At 47.5% G+C, this 24,698-nt stretch overlaps 1 long non-coding RNA gene across 1 annotated transcript in view; it reads left to right on the top strand.

Annotated features, from left to right (window-relative positions):
- The first annotated feature begins 898 nt into the window (after positions 1-898).
- LOC145517570 (uncharacterized) overlaps positions 899-24,698 on the top strand; it is a 57,263-nt gene continuing 33,463 nt past the window's right edge. The window contains exon 1 of the long non-coding RNA XR_014062159.1: positions 899-1,074. This is a non-coding gene — a long non-coding RNA (uncharacterized LOC145517570). The remainder of the gene's footprint in view (positions 1,075-24,698) is intronic.

Here is a 24,698-nt window from a genome sequence, read left to right as displayed (position 1 = left end):
AATTCACACATAACACTTGCAATTTAATGATCCAAAAGACATCTTCTGAGTACCTCCTAGGGCTGAGCTGAGAGGTCACCTAAACAAACATCTTGTGAGCCAACCTTGTTATCCAGAATGCGTTCTGATGCTTCCAAGCCATGTGACTTGGACTCGTTTGAAAAAGATTATATTTCATCCCCCCTCCCCCATACCCGTGTTTTGTCCCTAAGCATCTTTTCCCCACTTCCCTAGGGCACCCGCCTTTCCGGAAATGCCCTAGCCCAGCGGGCAGCCTCCACATCCCGGGGAGGTAGGACTGGGACAATAAGGCGGTGGCCGGCGGGCCTGGGGCCGGGGCTGGCTGGGTGGAGGGCAGGGGCTGGAGCCGCCAGGCCGCCGGGCAGCCGGGCAGCCGCAGAGCAGCGCAGCTCGGGCCGGGGAGGTGGTTGCCATGCAAATAAGGCGGCGCCGTGGTGGTGGTGGTGGGGGAGCTCCCCTTACCCAGGGGCCCTCCGGTTGCCAAAACAGACCATTCCCCAGAACAGTCGCCTAGAAACGGGCGCTGTCATAGCAGCCTGTCTAGAGGCCAGCCAGCCGCGCTGGGGAGGAGCTGGGTCAGGGTGTTCAGACCTCCGCGGCACCCCCTCCCCACTGAGTCTCTACCTCAGGGAAGGGAGTGGTGGCTTGGGCCTCTCCTTGGAGCTAGGGGAGGGCGCTAATTGGATTGGAACACTCCAGAAACACATCAGCTGCTCCTCCCTGGGGGAAACGGGTGGGGGTTGCGGGGTGGGGGTTGCGGGGTGGGGGGCGGGGGGAGGCTGCAGACTGTCTTTGTGATGACAGGTCTCAGCCTCACCCTCCCAGCTGCCACGCCCTGACCTGGTCCTCACCAGCCTCTGCCCACCCAGAGCCTTTCTGGGGCACAATGGCAAGCTCTTCGTGGAGTGGAGGATGTAGGCGTGGGATCAGAGAATCGCCAAAGTGGAATCAAGCCATGATAAAGACAGGTGCCTGATGCTCTCGGAATTCAGGATGGTGATCTGACCTGCTGTGAAGCAGTCAGGGAGGATGCAGGTTCGCTGCTGCTGCAAGGCCAGTACCTTAGCTACTTGGTCCTTCAACACACTCTTTCTCAGCAGGCTTCCCCTCATCTGACCCATCCTATGCTGATATGCCGTTCTGAACCTGGGAGCAGTGACTTTCCTGTCTCATTTGTCACTAAGAGACCTTCTTGTCACTTAAGTGTGCTTCTTGCCTCTTATCAGTTAAACTATGGTATAAATTTCTAAGGGGGTTCCCTGGTAGCTCAGATAGTAAAGAATTCTCCTGCAATGCGGGAGACCTGGGATCAATCCCTGGGTTGGGAAGATCCCCTGGAGGAGGGCATGGGAACCCACTCCAGTATTCTTGCCTGGAGAATCTCCATGGACAGAGGAGCCTGGCGGGCTACAGTCCATAGGGTAACAAAGAGTTGGACACGACTGAGCGACTAAGCGCAGCACTGCACATAAGCTTCTAAAAGGCAGAATCCATGTAATTCTGCAATGCCACACCTTGACCATGAAGAACAAGATAGATTTTAACAGATCCCTTTGAATTTAAGTGCCAGTGATCTTTATCATCCTGAGAGGCCTCTAAGATTGCCTTTGCAGTAACTGTTTTAGATTGCTTTCAGAGAATACTTGTTGATTAATCGCTCAGTCCTATCTGACTCTTTGCGACCCCATGGACTGCAGCCCACCAGGCTGTTCTGTCCATGGAATTTCCTACTCAGGAATACTGGAGTGGATTGCCATTTCCTTCTCCAGGGGATCTTCCTGACCCAGGGATCGAACCCATGTCTCCTGCATGTCTCCTACAGTGCAGGCAGATTTTTTTACTGCTGAGCCACCAGGGAAGCCCATCTTTCCTATGTTTGTGGATTTTCCCCAGATCATAAATCCCACTTCTCAAAGTAAAAGCCAGAAATGTGCTTTCTTAGACTCCCTTGCAGCTAAGATATAGGTGTGTGACCTAGGTTCCACCAATCAGATGCAACAATGTGAGACTGATTTGGAAGAGAGCAACTGAGGAAGCAGGGACCCAGAAAAGGGGGCGGGGGAGGCACCTGGCCTTTAGAGTAACAGAGGAGATGCTTGGGGATCCACTCAGTTGAAGGGGGTGAGATGAGGCAAGTTGTAGAATTCATGCTGATTTACAGCTGCTATGGTAGCTTTACTGAACAGTACCTCTGGGTGGTCTGGCTGTCAACTCTGAATACTGGACCTTTGTAGCAATCATCCCTTCTGGATTCTTGAGCCTCTTAATCTTTTTAAGTAAATTCCTTTTCTGTTAAAGTGGATTCTGTGATTTGCAACTAAGATCTCTGATACAGATGGTTGGACTGATGAATGAGTAGGTGGGTGGAAGTGTGGGTGAAGGGTGGGTGGATGGGTGGGTGGGCACCAAAATATTGAGTGATTTTTCTGGGGGAGAAGAGATTATAGGCTATTTTTTCTCTTTGGTTCTCAGTTTCTTCTTCTTCTTTTAAACAATGGAATAATGTTACTAGTATAATAATAAAAAAGCTCTCAGAAACCCAGACCTAGGAGAGCTCAAAGTCCAGTGCAGTGCAGATCAGCACAGTGAACGTGGAAGCCAAGTCTGAACACTGGGTGTTCCAAGCCAGGATGAGCTCTGGAGATGCCATGACTTTGGACTCAGATCCCGCTGTCTCAGCCTGCCTGCCCTGACCACCAGCAAAAAGCCTGCTTTCTCTTTCTTCCCCCCTCTGAACCCCACACCAAAGGCTGTGCCCACCACTCAGAGGCATGCACTTGGCTCATCCTGCCTTGTGACATTGTTCCTGTTGTTACCCAACAATCCCATTTTACCATGAGCAAGGATGACAAGCACATTTGTGATTCATCCCATATTGTTTTGCCCTCTCCCCGCTCTGGACTCCCAGCGGCACTGCCTGTCCCTTGGCTGGCAAGTAGCACAACCTTGCTCTGCAGCTCTTTTTCACATGGGCACATCCCGTCGCCCAGCACAGACTCAGCTCCGTGGAGGCTGAGACTGCAATTAATGTGATTTTTGCACAGGTTTGCAGGATGAAGGATTTTATGATATGTCTATAGAAGGTGAGAATCATATGGTTTCTTTTCACTTTGATGACTTCACCATAGCAAAATTATAAGCTTTTGCAGACAGAGGCCTTTTCCTTCCTTCCTTCCTTCCTTCATTTGTTCATTCATTCAGCACATAGTGAGTAACTATGATGTGCCAAGCACTGTGCTGTGTGCTGGAAATTTAATAAGGCATAAATCCTCTTCTTAAGGTGTTCACAATTTAATAGCAAGAAACAGATATATTGGCAAATAAACAGAAAAAAAAGTGATAGAAGAGTTCAGATGGGCAAGTGTACAAGGTAGAGAAGAGAGTGACTGGTTGAGGACAGAAAGAGCTTTTCCATAGGAATATCAAGTGCTCTCTCTAGGACAGCTCTGTCCTCAGTACAGTACTTGACCTATGCTCATTCACTTAATCCTTACAATTCGAGGCAAGTGCTATTATTACCCCCATTTTGCAGGTGAGGAAACTAAAGCCTCGAGAGGTTTAATGTCTTAGAAGTTTGCATGCTGGTGAGCTGCAGGGCCTATTTGTGCACCTAGGGCTCTCTGCTCTAACAGTGAGTGTAATTGTTGTGTCATACTGCCCTGAGCGAATTCTGGAAAGGGGAGTAAGTGATCACCAAGCATGGTGGCCTTCTACACAGGCCAGGGCACGGAGTGGCTCATGCCCGTTCTGCTGTTCTGCTCGGGTGGGACCTAGGCACACAGGAGAATGATGTAGCGCTGGGATGGCCACTCAGTGATGGGTGAGAACTCACTGCCATAGTCTTGGGCTTCGGTTGTTCCCTTTGTTTCTTGATGGTTAATTGCAGTGCTGAAGAGTGGCGACCTAAACAGAATTGTGAGGTTGGCAGAATGGGCTTCTCCTCCTCAGGACTGGGATCGAGGGGACCCTTGGCTTTGGAGTCACAGGGACTTGGCATTCGGTCCCAGCCCTGCAGCTAACTGGCTGAGTGACTTTGAGCAAGTCACTCAACATCTCTGAACCTTCTTGATTGTTAATTGATGATAATAACCTCAGTGCTGACATAAGAGGAAATGAGATAATGCATGTAGATCAGTTTAGAACTACTGCCTAGCATGTAGCAAGCTGGCCAAAAATGGAATCTAAGTTCCAATCCCTTATCTACAGCTCCAAAACCTAAAAAGCTCTGAAAAGGAAACACATTTGGCAACAAAACCTGTCCTGAACCAATGCAAAGTTAAATCTTTCTTTAGTTGCACCTAGTATCATTTGCATTTTCAGAAAGGGAAGCGCAATTGCACCTAGTATAATGATCCATGATCCATATACTTTATTACAGAAATATCAATGTATTTGAATATAGAATGCAGCCCACATCCTTCTAGAGGCATTACAAAATATATACTACAGACACCGTGTTGCTTTTCTAAAATTAAAACCAAAAGCCCTGAATTACAAAGCACATCTGACCCCAAAGACACCAGATAGGGGGTTCAGATTGGCATCAGCTTCCCTCTGAACCACTCTAGAGAGTGGTTCTACTTCTGATCTACTTCTTAATCCCAATTGCTCAAATGGTCCTTGGCATCTAGAATCAACCGTTGGTTCCAACAGAAATACGTATCCATCTACACACCCTTTGGGCTTCCCCAGGCTTACCTCTTGCAACCAAGTTCCTTTGCTCCCAGTGACTCCTCCACTCTACTCTCTGCCAACTCCATAGAATTCGGGGGCTCTTTTCTCCCATACCCTGGTAGAGAAGATGGACTTTGGAACTGCATCCTCCTCTGACCTGTTGTGGCAGTATGGTCTCAGCAAGTTATTACCTGCCCATGAACTGCAGAATTATTGCTGGAAGTCCCTATTTGGGCTCCAACTATTGTCTGCTGACTGTATAAGCAATGTCTGGGATATAACTGTGCTGCCCCTTTTCAACTGTACTGAAGCTTTGGTCATTTTCCTTCTACGAGTTTCCCCCAGTTGACTAAAGCCCAAAATAACAACTCCCCTCCTGTGCAGGATCACAGTAATTTCTGATGGGGAGAAAGAGCCCGCGTGTTGGAGCAAGTTGGAAACCCCTGAGCTGGGCTGTCAAGACCTCATGTCATTTCCCCTTTAACAGAGTGGGAGTCATGAGACCTGAGGTCAGGTTCCAGCCCCTCCCCTGGCTGGCTGGCTGATCTTGGGGGCAGCCCATGTGACTTGCAGAGCTTTGGTTTCTCATCCTGGGGCAGAGATCATAGAAATTATTTGGCAGGATTGATAAGAAGATTAAATGAGATAATGAAAGGGCTTCAAAAGCTGATGTGTTGCACAAACATAAGGACTGTTGTTGTCATCTTCTCACACATACTGTCAGCTTCTTAAGGGCAGGGGCAGTGTCTTCTGTTTTTATCTTCAGTTCCCTCAGTGATGCTCCCCCTGACCCCCGCCCCAGCCACTATCTCCTGCCCTCAACACAGGACTATGGAGATGACCTCGTAAAAGCACTGTGAAGTGACTAGCACGGTGGCTTAGCACTTAGAAGTTGCTTAATACATGGCAACTGGTCCCTATGCGTGCGCTGTCGTACAGACAGGCAGTAGAGGGCAGAGGTTCAGTGCATGGACCCTGGTTCGAGTCCTCTCTCTGCCATGTGCTGAGTTTGGGCAAGGTTAGCCCTTACCTGTCCTGCTGGCCTCATCCCTCACAGGTGGCTGATGAAAACAGCAGCTCGTTCTTGAGGTGGTTGTGAGAACTGAAGGAGTTGCTGCTGCTGCTGCTGCTAAGTCGCTTCAGTCGTGTCCGACTCTGTGCGATCCCATAGACAGCAGCCCGCCAGGCTCCGCTGTCCCTGGGATTCTCCAGGCAAGAACACTGGAGTGGGTTGCCATTTCCTTCTCCAATGCATGAAAGTGAAAAGTGAAAGTGAAGTCGCTCAGTCATGTCTGACTCTTTGAGACCCCATGGACTACAGCCTACCAGGCTCCTCCGTCCATGGGATTTTCCAGGCAAGAGTACTGGAGTGGGGTGCCATTGCCTTCTCCACTGAAGGAGTTGAGACTATGCCAAACCAGGCGCAAATCAACCCTTGTTGGCATCAGCTGTTGTTATTATTATACTAATTATATTCCCGAGGTGGTGCAAGAAGATCATGAGAAGAAATCTAGCTCCTGGGTTTTGTTTAGAGTTGAAAAGGCCTTCAAAGATGGTCAGAAGCTCAGGGCAGGCTCTTATGGTCAGCACAAACAATGTAGCTGTGAATAATACACTTGAGCATTATTCCCCCCAGGTGTGGGCTAGATCCCTAGACCAGACATTGTTGGGTAAAAATTGTGCGTATTTAGCTTTTGGGTAAATATCACAACTGTCCAATACACGGATGTTTCTGTTTGCATTCCTTTCCATCAGAACAAAAGAACCTGTTTCCTCATACGCCAATGCACCCATTTTTAAGTGTAAATCTTATTAATTTTTGACTTGCTAATATTTGCTATATGCACAAAATTCAAAGAGGTACAAAGGGGCATACAGGAGCACACAGGGGATTTCCTGTCCAGTGGTTAGGACTTTGTGCTTTCACTGCCACGGGTGATGGTTCGATCCCTGGTCTGGGAAGTAAGATCCCTCAAGTCATGGGTTGAGGCCAAAAAACAAAAAAACGAAAACCGCCCGAGTCCGCTCTCCAGAAACACAAACGTTGATCTCAGCCTCTCTGGTAAGTGGAAAGTGATGTCTCACTAAATAAATCTCACTGTTGTACTTATGTGAAAACAAACTGGGATGTATTGGAGTAGAATGTTGTATTTGAATGAACTTGAAGATAAAACTGGAGACTTCAAAGACATGCTCAAGGGTATGGCAGGGTGGGGAGCTGCTTCCGGCTGTGCCCCCACCTGTTCCTGGGGGAGAAACTTCGTACAACTCTGAGTTAGTCTATAAAATGAAAGTCTGAGGATACCCCCTGCTCCCTTGGATTGTACTGGGGCTTTCCGCATCACCCCAGTCACCTGTTGGCAATCCTTCCCACTTGGCCACCACCTTGCCATCTGACCCTGAGGCAGTCGCCTCTGCTCTGGGCTTCAGTTTTCCCTGAGGGTGGAATGATTTGAGAGAATAGCATTGAAACGTGTATGTTGGTGGTTTAGTCGCTAAGTCCTGTGCGACCCCTTGGACTGTAGGCCGCCAGGCTCCTCTGTCCATGGGATTCTCCAGGCAAGAATACTGGAGTGGGTTGCTATTTCCTTCTCTGAACATGTGTATTACCATATGTAAAATAGATGACCAGTCCAAGTCTGATGCATGAAACAGGACACTCAAAGCTGGTGCGCTGGGACACCCCAGAGGGATGGGATGGGGAGGGAGGTGGGAGGGGGGTTCGGGATGGGGGAGGAAACGTGTGTACACCTGTGGCTGATTCATGTCCATGTATGGCAAAAACCACCACAATATTGCAAAGTAATTAGCCTCCAATTAAAATAAATAAATAAATAAATAAATATATATATATATATATTTTTTTTTTTTTAAAAAAGAAGGGTTGGACTAGGCCCCCATTTCAGGTGTAATATTCCAGGGCTGTTCAACTAATTCACATTGACGTGTAGATGACTGATAACAGCTTAATGTATTACCTCTCCTGTGGGTGGGACCATTTTAAGAGATGTAATTTCTCATCCCCAAAGAATGAATGTGCCTGTTGCAATTTCAGGCATGGTCACAGGTGAGCGGGGAAGCTGTCCGGGAGGGGCACCTCTCCTGGCATTCCTCCAGCGGTCACTGGTTTTGGGCGGAGGCTGCTCCGGCCGTGGCGGGGGTGTCGGCCCTGAGGGGATGGATGTGCCCTTTGGTTTCCCTCCAGAACTCACATCACACTTGTTTCTGTCTGGCGCTGGCCAAGAGTAGGGTTTTGTCATACAGAAAAATGCTTCATCAGGGAAACCCTCGTGTGTGGCCTGGAAAGCTACCCTATCCCCTGGGGCAGGGGGTGCAGCGGGCGGGGAGGCGTTTAGCAGCTTGACTTCCAGGTTCGCAGGTCAGTTCCCATCCCGGGGGGAGTGGGCCGTCCGCGTTCTGCCAGAGCAGGTGGTCCCTCCACACCTGGATCCAAGACATCTGCTTTTCGCCCAGAGAGAAAGAAGGTGCCAAATGCTGTCTGGTTTCATTTTCTGTAAGGAGGTTTGGTTTGGCTTCTGAATTTTCAGGGAGGGTGTGAGAGAGGGGGTGGCCTGTAGCCACCACAAGCCCATCAGAAATAAGAGAAGCGTTTCTCTGAAGTCGAGGCCAGCTGGCCTAGTACAGCGTACAGTGCCGTACGTAGCCCAGCGCATCTGCCTTCCAGTCCCCTCTGGGGTGCCACTTTGTCCCCAGCCGCTGTCTGGGGCTCCCTGCAGTGGAAACAGCTGGGGGAGTCCGTCTGTGCTCCAGCCAAGGCTGCGGTAGGTGGGGATGGAAACTGAGGACACTGGTCAGTAGCCCGACTCTCTTGGCAGCACTGAGAGGTCTGGACCAGGCCCCGGGGTGGACGTCCCTCGCTCTCCGTCAGAACCCCAACCTCCACATCCCTTCCTCTTCTCTGAGCAGGGCAGTTTCTTAAGCCCTGTTGATGCTTAACCCATGAGCCTCACCGTGGACAAGAGAGCTCCAGGCCCTCCCTACTTAACTTCGGGTCTGTGACTAGCAGTCCTGGCCTCACTTAGGAGCTGGTTGGAAAGGTAGCATCTCAGGACCCACCCTAGGATACAGAATCCGAATGTGAGATGTTACAAGATACCAAGATGGCATGTGAGTGTTTGGGAAGGCTTGTTTCAGATGCTACGCGTCCTGAGGAGGCAGGAAGGAGAGAAGGAAGTAGAAGCCCCCTGGGGAGACCTCCTCTGAGGGGCAGATACCCCCTCAGATCTGTTCAATGGCCGGAGGGGCGGTGAGGGGTGGACTCAGGAAAAGGCTAAGGAAGGCCCTCTAGGAAAACATGCTGAAATAGGTAGCTGCCTTTAATGACTTTGGTTTTAACTTCATTTTTACTAGGCAATTCACTTACACAGTTAAAATTCTAAGGTGCAGAAGGGTATGGCAGACACAGTTTCTTTCCCACACTTACGTCCCAGCCACTTCCCCTCAAAGGTAACCTCTGTTACTAGTCTAGAGATATGAGATATGATGCAATAAAAGCACATGTGCGCGCTTGTGCATGTGTATGTGTGTGTTCTTAATCATCAGATCCTTTTTTAAAAATTCAAATGGATGATGATAGTGCCTAGACCTTGCTTTCTAAACTTATCTTTAAAAAATTATTTATGTATTTATTTTTATTTTTTGGCCTCACCACGTAGCATGAGGGATCTTAGTTCCCCTACCAGGTATCTAGCTCTCGCTCCCTGCCTTGGAAGCATGGAGTCTTAACCAATGGACTGCCAAGGAAGTCCCAGTATATCTTTTAAAAAAGTTTTTAATCTTTTAAAAGAATTTTGGCCTCTCCATCTGGCTTGCTGGATCTCAGTTCCCCAAACAGGGATTGAATCTGGGCCAAGGCATTGAAAATGCTGATTCCTAACCACTAGACCACCAGTGAATTCCCGTACTTAATATATTTTGGAGCTCATTCTACATCAATATGTGAAGAACATCCTAGATTATATTTCAGCTGAATATTATTCTACTCTAAGGATATGTGCTAAGTTGCTTCAGTCGTGTCCACCTCTTTGCAACCCTATGAACTGTAAGCCCACCAGGCTCCTCTGTCCATGGGGATTCTCCAGGCAAGAATACCGGAATGGGTTGCCATTCCCTCCTCCAGGGGATCTTCCCGATCCAGGGATCGAACCCATGTCTCTTGCTTCTCCTATACTGGCAGGCAGGTTCTTTTATCACTTGAACCTTACTTTATATTGCCATGCCCCACTGATGTACTTTGAACACTTTTGTTTTGTTTTAATGTAGCTTAATCTTAGAGTCTTAGAACCTGGGAGGTTATTCAGTCCTAGCTTAGAAATTTTTTCATAGAATCCTACTCCACTTCTGAGACTCAGGTCAGTGTTGCCTCCTCTGGGGAGCTCCATCTCCTTCTCCCATCATCCTGGCATGTAGCTTTGCCAGAACTCTAATCACATGATATTATTGAGGGAAAGGCATGATAACATTTCCTTTTGTATTCTCTCACCCTGTGTTCCAACAGAGTAGGTGCTCAACAGATGTGAATGAAACTGAACTGATCATCCCTGATAGGGAAACCCTCCATATTCTGCTTCTTGAATACCTCTAGTGACAGAGATCTCACTTCCTCAAAAGTACATTCTGCCTTTGAGAGACTGTATCAGAAGCAAAGTACGTTTCTTCTGTTAATAATACAACACAGAAATTTAATTCTTCTTCTAGATCTATTTAAGATCTTTCTCCAAACCACTCATTTTCTCTGTGGGTCCTGCTTCCAGACCCTGCTCCTTCCAGTAATTTCTTCCATACATTTTTTTTGGCTTATAATATAACCCTTAAAAAAAAAATGATGGGTGATCACTACACACTTATTAGAATTTGTTGTTGTTATTTAGTCACTAAGTGTGTCCAACTCTTTTGTGACCCCATGGACTATAGCCTTCCAGGCTCCTCTGTCCATGGGATTTCCCAGGCAAGAATACTAGAGTGGGTTGCCATTTCCTTCTTCAGGAGATCTTCCCGACCCAGGGATCAAATCCGAGTCTCCTGCTTTGGCAGGCAGATACTTTAACACTGAGCCACCAGGGAAGCCTGTGAGAGAGTGTGTGCTTAGTAGCCCAGTGGTGTCAGACTCTTTGTGAGCCTTTGGACTGTAGCCCACCAGGCTTCTCTGTCCATGGGATAGAATACTACTCAGCAAACGGACTAAATTAAAAAAAATAGGTTGACATACTTAACAACTTTGAAGAATCTCAGAATAATTATACTGAGTGAAATAAGCTGGATGAAAAATAACAAGAGTTAGTGCTAGGTGATTTCATTTATTTAAAATTCTGAAAAATGCAAACTGATAGTGACAGAAAGCACCTTAGTGGTTGCTTGGGGATGTGTGGAGGTGGGGAGGAGCAAGAGGAAGGATTATGAAGGGCACAAGGAAACCCTGTGTAGTGATGGTTGTGTTTACTTGATTCTTGAGTCAAAATGATCAGATTGTATATTTTAAACATGTGCAGTTTATTGTAATTCAATGATACCTCGAGAAAGCTTTTTTTTTTTAAAAAAAAAAAAAAGCCTAAGGAATTCCCCGGTGGTCCAGTGGTTTGGACTTGATGCTTTCACTGCAGTGAGCTGGTTCAATCCCTGGCTGAGGAACTAAGATCCCATGAGCCTTGTAGTGCGACCGAAAATTAATGTCTGGAGTTGGCCACATCCCCTTATTGACACTGATTGATGTGGTGCACAGTAGGACAGCTAGCTCCTTTGATTTTGTCACTATATTCTGTTGATGAAGCCCAAGTTTATGTGAGGTTTTTTTTTTTTTTCCAAATTTTATTTATTTATGGCTGCGTTAGGTCTTCATTGCTGGGTGCGGGCTCTCTCTAGGTGCAGCGAGCAGGGGCTACTCTCTAGTTTGGGTGCTTAGTCTTTTCATTGCAGTGGCTTCTCTTGTTGCAGAGCATGGGCTCTAGGGCTCACAGGCTTCAGTAGTTGCAGCACTCAGACTCAATAGCTGTGGCTCTCGGGCTGTAGAGCATGGGCTCAGTAGCTGTGGTCCACAGCCTTTGTTGCCCCTTGGCATGTGGAATCTTCCTGGACCAGGGATCAAACCCGTGTTCCCTGCATTGACAGGCGGATTCTTAACCACTGGATCACCAGGGAAGTCCATATGTGAGTTTTAGGAGTGCTATCACTGTCCTCTAAGTTCAGCAAAACTTATAGGACGTTGACGTCATCAATGCTGACAAGCCAACTCGCCTCCAACTTTTTTAAATTAATTTATTTTTTATTGAAGGATAATTGCTTTACAGAATTTTGCTGTTTCTGTCAAACCTCAACATGAATCAGCCATACATATATCCCCCTCCCTTTGGAAACTCCCTCCCATCTCCCTCCCCATCCCACCCCTCTAGGTTGATACAGAGCCCCTGTTTGAGTTTCCTGAGCCATACAGCAAATTCCCATTGGCTATCTATTTTACATATGGTCTCCTCCAATTTTAATGTGAATTGTGTCAATTACCCCATTCGATGCTCATTTCATTTTTTTAAATAACAGAACAAGCGATGGCATGGAACAGTGAAAAGTATAATATGAACTTTGGGGTCAGATTCCTTTGACTAGATGCTCAGGGTGGGTGTGCTACTGAGCTTCTCTGAGACTCAGTGTCCTTATTTGTAAAGTGAGTCAATATTTGTGATCTCTTAGAGGTGTGACAATCAAATGACACCTCTAAAGGAAATGAACTTAGTACTTGGTCCATTAGGGCACTCAGTGAAGAGAAGCTAATTTTATAGCTTTGAGATAGAAGGGAAGGGGGCAGGGCACAACCTTTAAAAGAATGAAAACAGTCATTGAAGATAGGGCAAAAACCGGCTAGAACACACTAGGTTCAAGATGGCAGAAGATTTGACTTTCAGGACACCTTGAGCATCATACACCCATTGTAATACATTAGCTAAATCACACACCCCCAGGTGCCAGGACAGTTCCCAGGTGGGCCATAAAAGACCAAAAAGTGAGCGGTGGTCTAATTCCTGGAAATACCTGCCCCTTCCCCCAAATAGTTGGAATAACCCTTCTACTCATTATCCCATGACATTACCCAGCCCATAAAAATGAACCACCTCATATTTCAGGGCTTCTCACCTTCTGAGATGGCTCACACTCTCTCTGTAGAGTGTGCATCTCCAAGAGCCACTCTCGCCTTTTGAGACAGACTGTGTTCTGCCTATGGAATGTGTAGCTCTCGAAATAAATCTACTTCTTATGTATCACTTTGACTTTCACTGAATTCCTTCTGCACTGAGACATAAAGAACCTGAGCTTCATTAAGTCCTGAGACCAGCTGAACAGTTTCAGCTGGCAGATTGTGAGTTCGAGGCTCCATCACCCTGCCCATCACAGTATTTTAAAATCTTCGTTCTGTGTATGTCAGACTTCTCACCTTTGTAACATCTCTGTATCTAATTAGCTGACCTACACACCTTTAAGGGCTTTCCAGGAGGCACTAGTGATAAAGAACCTACCTGCCAATGCAGGAGACATAAGAGATGTGGGTTCTATCCCTGGCTTGGGAAGATCCCCTGGAGGAGGGCATGGCAACCCACTCCAGTATTCTTGCCTGGAGAATCCCATGGACAGAGGAACCTGGTAGGCTATAGTCCATAAGGTCACAAACAGTTGGACATGACTGAAGCGACTTAGCACGCACACACCTTTATCAGACTTTCTAATATGAACGTTGAAATGGGCCAGGTCAAAACCAGCCTCACGACATAACCACCACTGAGTTTCTCCAGACTGATCTGCACTCCTTGGGTTGGAAGTGATTAGGGTAGCCCTACATTTTTAAGTGTGGTGGCTAATATGCTGGCTAATGTAGGAGCTGTTAGAGGAGTGCGGCGTGAGAGTAAAAGAGTAGCATAAAACAGAATGACGGCTACTCAAAAATCAAATGTGGAATTATCATAAAATCTAGCAATCCCACTTTGAGGCATATACCTGAATGAATTAAAGCAGGGAATCTAACAGATGTGTGTACATCCAAGTTCGTAGCCAAAAATCACAGTAGCCAAAACGTAGGAGGAGTCCAAGTGTCTACTGACAGATGAATGGATAAGGAAAAGATGACCTAAACCTATAGTGGAATATTATTCAGTCATACAAAGAATGAAGTTCTGCATGCTGCAACCTGGATGAACCTTAAAGACGTGCTAAGTGACATAAGCCAGATACAAGAGAAAGACATTGTATGGTTCTACTTATATAGGTCTGTAGAGCAGTTAAATTCATAGAGATAGAAGGTAAAATGGTTGGTTGGTAGGCGATGAGGAGAGAGGAATAAGGAGTTATTATCCAATGGGTACCATTCAAGTTGAGAAAATGAGAGTTCTGGAGATTGATGATTGCACAGCAATATGAAAGTACTTAATGCTACAGAACTGTATATCTGGAAGTGGTTAAAATAGTAAATTTTATGTTACGTTTATTTTTCCACCTTTTTTCTTGTTATTTATTTTCTTTCTCCTTTTTGGCCATGCAGTGAGGCATGTGGGATCTTAGTTCCCCAACCAGGGACCAAACCCACACTCCATGCAGTGGAAGCTCAAAGTCTTAACCACTGGATCACCTTATTTTACTGGAAGTCCTTATTTTACCACGATTTAAAAATAAAGTGGAGTAGCAGGCTGTTCAGTGGTGGGGAAAGCTGGCCGGTGAGCTGGAGAGACAGCAGAGTTGGGATGAGCTGGAGTGGGGGTTGGCCTGGTCAGAACTGGGACAAGATGGGAGAGGAGGTCAGCATGCCCTAGTGAGCCCTGAAGGCCAGCTGAGAAACTGGGACTTGAGATCCTCACTGAGTCACTCCTTGGAGTCAAACCTTTGCCTCCTGGTTAAAATGAACACTTTCCTGGGGGTGAGTTAACCCAGGGACTCTACAGCTGGCATATCACGTTAATGCAGATGGGTTTGCAAGCCAGCCACTAGTGGTGGGTTTACGGTCAGAGTGGGGACAGGTTGTGCAGCCCTCTCGATGGGCAAGTCTCGAACAGAAAGACACCCCCTCGTTGTCCAGGACTGTCGTAGCTCTGGGCTTGTATTGTAATTCCTCCATTCAGGGTAGGAGGAATGTGCTCTGAACTGTTCTGTGCCTCAGTTTCCTCATCTGTAAACTGGGGACAATGTAACCTTGTGGGTCAGGGATAAAAAGAAAAAAGGTCCATGTGAAGTTTGCCATTTTTGTCTTCTCCTTCCAAGGAAGAAGGCTGGCCTGTTGGCATGCCATTTCAGAGGAAGTGAGACAGGGCAAAGCCCAGAGTGGGTCAGATTTCTTTAAATAAGTAAGAATAGGGCTTTCCTGGTGGCTCAGATGGTAAAGAATCTGACTGCAGTGAAGGAGACCTGGGTTCGATCCCTGGTTCGGTAAGATCCCCCCAATGAGGCAATGGCTACCCACCCACTCCAGTATTCTTGCCTGAAGAATCCCGTGGACAGAGGAACCTGGTGGACTACAGTCCATGGGGTCGCAAAGAGTCAGACATGACTAAGCCGTTTATCACTAAGTAAGAATGAAGAGGGAGGGAGGAAGAAGAGACTCATAGAACCATTCCTAGGTGGGGGCTGTGGGAAGAGAGAGGCAGAGGTGACGACGGGCTAAGGAGTGGACTTGGAGAGATATAAGTCCCCTTGTTTCATAGATATACTTTTCCCATGGCGCTTGCTTCCTCGGGAGGTTTTCAGAAAAGATCTAATGTGTTAATTTTCAAGCTGTCTTGGTATTCTGAGCTTCTTTTAAAACAAATTTTATTTTTTTAATTTAATTAAATTAAAAAAAATTGAGGGGCCACACTGTGTAGCATGCAGGATCTTAGTTCCCCGACCAGGGATAGAACCCGGGCCCCCTACATTGGGAGCACAGAGTCTTAACCCCTGAATCACCGAGGAAGCCCCTCTGAGCTTCTTTTGAACATTGTCCTGGGACTTGAGGTGACCCAGTATGTCTGGTTTACATTTGCAAAACACCCAGGGCATTGTAGGGGTTCCACAAATGCTCCCAGTTATTTTGGGAGAAGACAGATCTGAGCGTTGGGGAGACAAGGGCTGGGTAATTTCAAAGAGCAGAACACTTCCTGAGAGTCCAGGCCACTAGGTGAGATCAAAGGAATGTTAGGCCCCCAAACCCTCCCTTCTCTTTAGAGCTGCACCACCAGTATGGTGGCTACCTGTCACATGTGGTATTTAAATTTAAATTTTAAAAAAAGTTAAAAAAACTCAGTTTCTAAGTCAAACTTCCTAAGTCAAGCACAAGAGGCATTCAATAGCCACACGCAGCTAGTGATTACCACACTGGCCCACGCAGCAGAGAAGACTTCCATCAGCATGGACTTTTCTATTGAGCCGCCTGCTCTAGAAAGATGAGGGAAAAGCCCAAGTAGGTTGATCTGTTTGTTTATACCCTGACTGGTTCCTAATAGGATCTGAAGCAGCTGAGGACGCCCGTGGCCCTGAGCCCAGTGCCCTCTGGCTGGAGATGGGAAGGCTGGCGTGTGGGCTGAACTGGGTGGAGTAGCAAAGAGAAGAGGCCCCCGTGGGCTGAGCCCCAGGGCCCAGATAGGAAGTGGGAGGGAAGGCAGAGGTGGGGATGTTGTGGGAGTGAGTGTCAAAGGACAAGGCCGTGAGCAGTCAGATATTGAGCAATTCGAGAGCCAGGGGAAAGATCTCTGTTCCTCTTAGCAATATATGGTTATCTCACTAGTTTAATCAAGGAGTCCCCGATGCCCTTCTGTTCTCAGATACAAATTCCAAATTCCAGCTAATCAGAGGCAATTACAGGATATTGCTGGCTGGGTGCAAGTTCTGACTGGCAGTACGCTGGGTAGGATGCCTGAATTCGTGTTCACCGCCGGGCTGGTGTGTGCGAGCAGCAGTCCCAGAGGCGGCAGGGCCAGGAGACATCCTTCTCGGGGTGATGTGAGTGGAAGGTTCTCATGGAAGGGGGCCAGGCCCTGAGTGTTTTCCTGTGGCAGTTTCAAAGCAAAGACACCCTTTTAGGGGGATGGATTCTTTTTGAGGGCAAATCAAGAGCTCAAAAAAAAAAAAAAGTTCACTCGATTTGACTTTTGTGTTAAACTCATTTCTTGGGATTAAGACAAGCCAAACATATATTAAGATGATTTTAATTTAAGCTTTGTTGGAAAGTTCAAAGACATCACAGGGTGAGAAGGGGTGCCAAGGCAAGCAGCTTCTTATTGCTTAATTTGAGATAATATATTCCCATAGATTTAATTTTTACTTTTATTTTGAGGTGTAACAGACTTACAGCGAAAAGCGCTCATCTTTAATGTAGAGTTTGGTGAATTTCTGCATATGTATGTACCTGTGTAGCCTCCACCCAGAACAAGATTCAGAATATTTCCAATACCCTAGAGAGTTCTCTCACGCTTCCTCCTGGTCAATTCCCCTTCCCAGAGGTAATTTCTATTCTGATTTCTACGGCTGTCAGTTTAGCCTGTTCTTTTATTATTTCTTTATTATTTGGGGCTGCACTGGGGCTTCGTTGCTGCGCTTGGGCTTTCTCTAGTTGTGGCGAGCAGGGGATACTCCTGGTTTCAGAGCACGGGCTCTTGGCACACGGGCTTCAGTAGTTGCAGCACACAGGCTCCGTAGTTGTGGCTCTTGAGCTTGGTTGCTTCTCAGCATGTGGAGTCTTCCCAGACCAGGGATGGAAACTCACATCTCCCATATTGGCAGGCAGATTCTTATCTACTGCACCACCAGGGAAGTCCTAGTCTGTTCCTGAACTTCATACAAATGGGATCATATAGTACATATGGTCCATGTCTGGCTCCTTTCACTCAAAAGTCCATGAACTTTTTAAGGAAAATTTTATGAATACAGATCTACAATCCTTTGCTTAAGACCACGGGGGCCTAATCGGTTTCAGAAATGCAGGATTTTTCATAGCTTAGGAAGGTGGCTTGATGAGGTCATTTACACTGTATATATTATAAAATGCCCTCAGCAGGGTCTAGGGCAGCACTGGGTAAACATACAAACATTTCTGAGCAAAGTCAATGAATATTCACACACTAAGTAGTGTAAATAAAGGCTGTAAATAGCCCCCCCTCAGTTGAGTTTGGTTTTGCAGCCAAAGAAGTTCACATCGGGTCAGGCTTTGCAGTCAAATGCCTTAAGATAAGACGTTTTCAGAGGTTTGGGGTTTTTGAACAGAAAAAAAGAATAGTGAACCTGTTAGTTCCCGATGAGCCATCGGCTCTGTGGGAGGCAAGCACCCGGTTCCAGGGCTGATAGAAGGTTACAGAAAGCAGTCTCCCCCAACCCCCTGAAAGTGTGGACCAAGCTGGGTCCATCAGGAACAGACTTTCTTGGCTAGGGCTGTCGGAGGGTCCACACATGAGCTTCTGACGCTGAAAAAGCACGTGTCTTGGGCATTTTTCTGAGATCTCTGTCTTTGCTTAGATTTTCAAAAGAAATCTACACAAATAAGGCTTCGAGCTCAGTTAGAGCGTGCCCTTGAGGATCAAAGTGGTGCTTAGTTAGAGCTCCTCTGCTTGGACCTGGCTGTCTTAACAGGCTGCGTCTCTGATGACAGACTCTCAGTGACTGTCAGGTGAGGTGGTGAGAGGGGGCAAACATACAGAGAGGTTGAGGTGTGGAGGAGGAGCGGGAAGGAGGAGAATTTAGGGTTGGAGTTAGGGATGCATGTGAGGGGAGCCAAGAAGAAAATACACACAGGATCCCTCCCGCCGCCTGTGTATATCGTGTGGGTCTGAGCCCAGGAGAGTTTCTCCCTGGGGTTGGGGGTTATGTCTTGAGTTTAGGAGCCTACATGGAACATTTACTTTCTGTTCAGGGCTGAGGATACAAAGACAAGGAAGAACTTCTCCCTGCCTGTAAGCCTGTGGGAGCTACAGTGTACCTGTTTGATGGGTTCCCCATTGCTCCCCTCTCCACCACTAAAGGAAACACACACACACACCAGCAGTGACCTCACAATGCAGGCCTCAGGCTCTAAACCTTTTGGGCTTTTCCCTACCCTCCTACCAGAATGCTCGAGTCCTAGGTCCCATGTTGATAAAGCCCAGTCAAAAGGAAGGAAGGCTTTCTTTGCTGACAGCAGCATGCAGCCACTAAGGTGATGAGTTTCTCAGAGGTGTGGAGTAGTGTTGCTGGCATTTTAATTCCTTTCCAATATCCTTTTTTTTTTTTTGCCGTGCCACATGGCATGGGGGATTTTCGTTCCCTGGCCAGGGACTGAACCTGTGCCCCCTACAGTGGAAGCTCAGAGTTGTAACCACTGGACCACCAGGGAAGTCCCATTTTCCCCACCACTTAGTTGTGCGACCTTGGACCAGTGCTCTGCCCTGCGTCTCAGTTTCCTCATTTGTAGAATGACTTACTAGGTCTACTACTTCCTACTTCACAGGATGTTGTGACGATCAAAGGAAATAGTATGGAGGAAGACATCAATGCGGCTTGCACAGATCTGGACTATGCTCACAACGTGGGTACTGTGTTCCCAGTCTCACAGGCGGCCCGCACTCAGCACCTTAAGTAGCAGCATGTTAGGGGTTTTCGTTCTACCTGATAGGCACCCAGGGGTGCTATAGGGCTGTATGGCCTCATGGGTGACCCAGTAACGGGTTCTCTGCACCCCTAAATGTGGTTTTACTCTCTGGTTGCAATAGTTCTTTGGAAAAGAGTTGCTTGTTAACAGATGTTGATAATAGCCCAAGAAAAGTTATTTTTCATTATAGTTCCCAAGGCTCAATGCCTACAAGTGCTCAAGAATTGCTCAAGCTAAAGATTTGCAAGGACTTCCCTGGTGGTCCAGTGGCTTAGACTCTGTGCTCCCAATGCAGGGGTCTGGGGTTCAATCCCTGGTCAGGGAACTAGATCCTGCATGCCACAATTAAGATCCAGGGCAGCCAAATAAATAAATAAATATTTTAAATAAATAAATAAGATTTGCAGATCCCACCCTCATCCTCTCAGATGCCCACTGTTGTGGGAGTGGGGTAAAACCCTTCCCCACCATATAAGGGCTGGATAAGAGCCACCAGCACCCCAGAACCTGAGAGTTAGAAATCGTCTTTCCCATGGACAATAGTCCTGCTTTTTGGAATGTTTCTTTACAACAAAGTGGGAAAGTACAAAGGTGATCATCACGGAGTTATTTTTAATAGCAGCTGAGTTGACAGCCACCATAATGCCCACCCCATGACGGATGCTGGGATAAATGATGGTGCCCACGCAAAGGAGGCTTCCGGGCAGCCATGACGAAGAATGTCACAGAAGAGCACTTCCTACATGAGGCTCCACAGACCCGAGCCCCAGGAGGATCCCTCAAGGGACTTCACAGTGAAATATGTCTCGGAAACGCCAGTCTCCTCCTGATGATTCAGAATATGCATTAGTAAATTAAAGACTCTGAGAAGTCCTCCAGGAAAGAAGTGCATTTAAGCTGGCATGAGCCAGTGCCTCCCAAACAGTCAGCGAAAGCCACACCTATGGAAAGCGAAATGGCCCTGGTGCCCTGTGAGAGCCGTTTGGGGAACGCTGGTTATAGCAGACTCGCACGGGAAGAGCTGGCTGAAACATGCAGGTTCTGAGAGTTTCTGCAGGATGATTCAAACTCACAAACCAACCGACGGTCTATCTGTATTTGGAAAAAGTCTAGCAGGACACATCCCAGAAAGGCAAGGGTGGTTGGGGTGGCGAGATTATCAGTGATTTCAATCTTCATCTGTTCATTGATTTGGGTTTTCTAAACTGCCTTTCTTTCCTGTGTATAGTTTTTATAATGAGTTAAAAAGAAAAAAAAAATGTTAAGACGACGGAGTGATGGCTGAAGGCCCGTGCAGGGCGCTGCCCCACCTGGAGGAGCTGAGCGTCCAGCTTGGCTGGCGGCTGGCGGCGAGGCCAGGTCCTTATTTAGGCAGAGCCACCCGGAGCTCGCATTCCAACGGGGATTCTTCCCGGCGCATTCCTCCTCCAGCACCGCGCGTCCAGCTGCAGCCCGGCTCCTCCCTCCCAGGGCCTCCCTCGCCTTTGGTAGCGGCCGCCGCCGCCGCCGGCCCAGGCCAGGCCAAACATCTGGACCTCATTAGGAGCCGCCAGCACCAAAGCCCGCACATCTGGCCGCCGCGCGGCGGAGTGCGCGTCAGGGCAGCAGAGGGGAAGGGGCACGTCAGGACAGGGCCGCCCGGAGCGCATCTGGACGTGGGAAGGTGGTGGGCGGCTGGCCGCAGACAGTACAGTACACTGCGGGCCGGGGTGGCCCCGGGCCCCGCCCCGCCCGGCAGAGAACCTCCCTCCTTGGTGGTAGAGCCAGGGGGCCCCTGTGACCTCCCAGACTGAGCGGGGCAGGCCTGGAGGAGAGGCGGGGGTCTAATCCAGGCACGGTGCTCTTGCCCTTGGGCGGCCTGAGGCTGGGTTCCTCGGGGAGCTTGCCAGGGCAGCTTCAGACCCCTTTGCAAAGCAGAAATGGATAGGAATGGGGCCTGCCTAACTCGGTGGCTGAGCCCTGGGGTTGCAGGTCCAGAGGCAGGGTCTTCTACATCAGGACCATATGAGAAAGGAGGGAGGTGCAAGGAGACAAGATGGAAACAGCATCCCCATTGCCTTGTCCAGGACACGCCCAGGTACCCAGCTATGCCCCTTTGTGCCATTATTTGCCCCTTTGGGCCCAGCTCAGCCAAGTCTTGAGCAACCTTGCTGGTTCTTTCCTTGAGACAGAGGTGGATACTCCTGATGTTCTTTCCAAAACAAGGCAGAGATTAAAGGAAACAGCCAGTCAATGAAACAGAAGGTCCATCAGCTCAGTTGTCACTCATCCCCTTCGTCCTAGGGCCCTGGACCTTGGCTCCCACCTGGACAGTCCCTTTGCCCCAGGAGCCCCCAAATTCTCCTGCTTCTGCTCTCCCTCTCTCCGCTGCCTCTCACCCACCAGCCCCTGCCCACTGCAGAGAGTGGCTTACCCATGGGTCCACGTGCCCTCATGAGTACCCTCGGAGGAATCCTCCGAAAGCCCTAGTGGGTGCCAGTTGTAGAAGAGGAAGCCAAGGAGTACAGCAGAAAGTTCAAGCGCTTCAAACCCAACAGACACAGTCCCAGATCCTGCTGACTAACCCCTCTGAGCACTGTTTTTTTTCAGCCATGAGATGAGGATAGTATCTTTTAGAGAACAGTTTGTTTGTCTTAAATTTTCTTTATTTGTTTATTTTTGGCTGTGCTGGGTTTTCTTTGCAGCTCAGGCTCTTCTCTAGTTGCCGTGAGTGGGGACTGCTCTTTGGCTGCAGTGCATGGGCTTCTCACTGCGGGGGCTCCTCTCGTTGCGGAGCGCGAGCTCTAGGGCGCGTGGGCTCAGTAGTTGCAGCTCCCGGGCTCTGGAGCACAGGCTCAAGAGTTGTGGTGCATGGGCTCCGTTGCTCCACAGCCTGTGGGATCTTCCCAGATCAGGGGTTGAACCCATGTCTTCTGCATTTGCAGGCAGATTCTTTACCACTGAGTCACCAGAGAAGCCCTGAGAAATGTTTTAAGCTCTGTGATAGAAATTGTTTATTGCATATTTCTCCAGTAGAAATATAACGTCAACACACATGTAATGGGAGAGGGTATTTTACACTTTCATTTTGGAAGCATTTTAGATTTATAGAAAAGTTGCAAAAATTATACTGGGAGTTCCAGTAAACTCTTCACCCAGCTTCTCCTAAGGTCAACATCTTGCATAACCACGGTACATTTGCCAAAACTAAGAAATTAACAATGGCACATCAACTTTATTCAGATTGTACTAGTTTTCTCAAATCAAATGTAATTTTATACTTTCTACTAGCTACATTAAAAAAAACAAACAAACAGGTAAGGGAATTCTTTGGTGGTACAGTGGTTAGGGCTCCTCGCCTCCACTGCAGGTGATCTGGGTTCAGTCGCTGGTTGGAGAACTAAGATCCCACAAGCCTCATATCAAGACCAAAAATCAATCAATAAATAAAAATTCAAATTAAAAGTTTAAAAAAATAGGTAAAGTTAATTTTAATAATGTATTTTAAGCCAGCGTATCCAAAATATTGTCACAGCAGCATTAATCAATATAAAAGACATTATGAATGAGATAGTTGACATTTTAAAAATACTAAATCTTTGAAATCAGTGTGGATCTTATAGCACATTTCAATTTAGAGACAATTTTTTTTGCTTGCTGTGTAGTAAGACTTCCACAAAACATATAGTTGAAACAGTACATTCACATACCAAAGTTGCTCCAAACATACTTGCAAGTTTTCTGATAACTGAATTAAAACTGAGTTAAATTAAAAATTTAGTTCCTTAGTTTCACTAACCACTTTTCAAATGCTCAAGAGCCATGTATGGCTAGTGGCTTCAATGCTGGACAGCTCAGATTTAAAGAAATAAAATGACAATGTATGAAGGCTGGTGTCTATCACATAGTAGGTATTTAGTAAATAGTGTCTGTTGTTATTATATTGGATTTTACCTAGAGTATCTAAAGGTAAAATCCAATTTTTTTAAAGGTTTGTTTTATTTTTTGACTGTGGTGGGTCTTTGTTGCTGCACCCGGGCTTTCTCTAGTTGCAGAGAGCAGGGACTACTCTTTGCTGTGGTCTTAAGGCTTCTCACTGTGGTGGTTTCTAGAGCTCAGGCTTAGTAGCTGTGGCCCACGAGTTTAGTTGCTCGACAGCGTGTGGGATCTTCCCAGACCAGGGGTCGAACCGGTGTCCCTTGCATTGCAAGGCAGATTCTTAACCACTGGACCACCAGAGAAGCCACCAAAATCCAATTTCTAATCGTGTCATCAAGACTATGTGTCTATCTGCCAAGTGTAATTAAAGGAAACAGAGAGAGATTGAGGGTCCAGGTAGAGGGACCCCATACTCTCTCCCCTCAGTGTTCTGGGTTCTTGCTACACTGGCCCCATCGCCTGCCTTACATTCAGTGCTTCTGACAGTCTTCAGAGTAGGTACTAGGTCCTGATACCTATGTTCACATGTGAGGAAATAAGATTGTGCGGGTTGAATCAAGAGAGGAGCCCTGAGTTCCCACCCAGCTCCTCTTCCTCTTGTTTCCAGATCTGGGTGCTCATTTTCCTCTCTGGGTCTCAGTTTCCCCAATGGGTTAAGTAAATGAGAGGGAGGTTGGTTTGGGTTACTGGATCCACTTAGAACATTTTAGAATTATTTCAGGGAATTCCCTGGTGGTCCAGTGCTTAGGACTCTGCTCTTACTGCCTAGGGCCTGGGTTCAATGCCTGGTTGGGGAACTAAGATTCCACAAGCCATGCGGTACTGCCAAAAAACAACAACAAAAAAGAATTATTTGTGCAGGCGACATTTGGCCACCCTCACTTCTCAAAATTCACCCAGTGCTAATTGGTCAATAAGGAAATAGATATGATAAAAAAAGAGGACTTATTTTTCGATTCACGGTGTGGGCAGGGGACCTGCCACTGTAGTTCTTAATACTTGTGTCCACAGATTGGGACACCCTCTCCCAGTCTCGAGGTGCCTAGGAAACCTAATTAATTATGGAATTATGGAGCGACACTTGTGCTAATATAGAATAGGGCTGAGGGAGTTAGGTGTCTCGTGGGATATTTATAACAAGCCATGGCAGTCTGGTGAGTCATGGCTCTGCTCTCTGAGAGGACACACCTGCCTCCCAGGAGGGGAAGCTGCTGCTTTCGGGTCAGCCCCCCACTTCCCTGGCCGGATTAGAGACACACACACTGTCGGTGAGCCCCCCTCCCTTCCCTGGGCTCCCCTGGGACACTGATTACTGCAACCCGTCCCCCTCCCTGTTTCAGCAGCATTTCCCAACAGCCTCCCACTTCCCAGACTAAGGGTGTGCTGTCCATTGATGATGCTGCAGACTGGCTGCACCCTGGGAACATCTTATTCCAGAGGGATTCCTTCCGGGAAGGCTTTCTACGGTCAAGCCCAGCTGCGCAACCAGGCTCTTGAGCAGCCT

Source organism: Giraffa tippelskirchi, chromosome 8 (genome assembly GCF_054371585.1).
Source record: "Giraffa tippelskirchi isolate mGirTip1 chromosome 8, T2T-mGirTip1v1.2.pri, whole genome shotgun sequence".
Classification (NCBI taxonomy): domain Eukaryota; kingdom Metazoa; phylum Chordata; class Mammalia; order Artiodactyla; family Giraffidae; genus Giraffa; species Giraffa tippelskirchi.
This window is presented reverse-complemented; position numbering and strand designations above follow the sequence as displayed.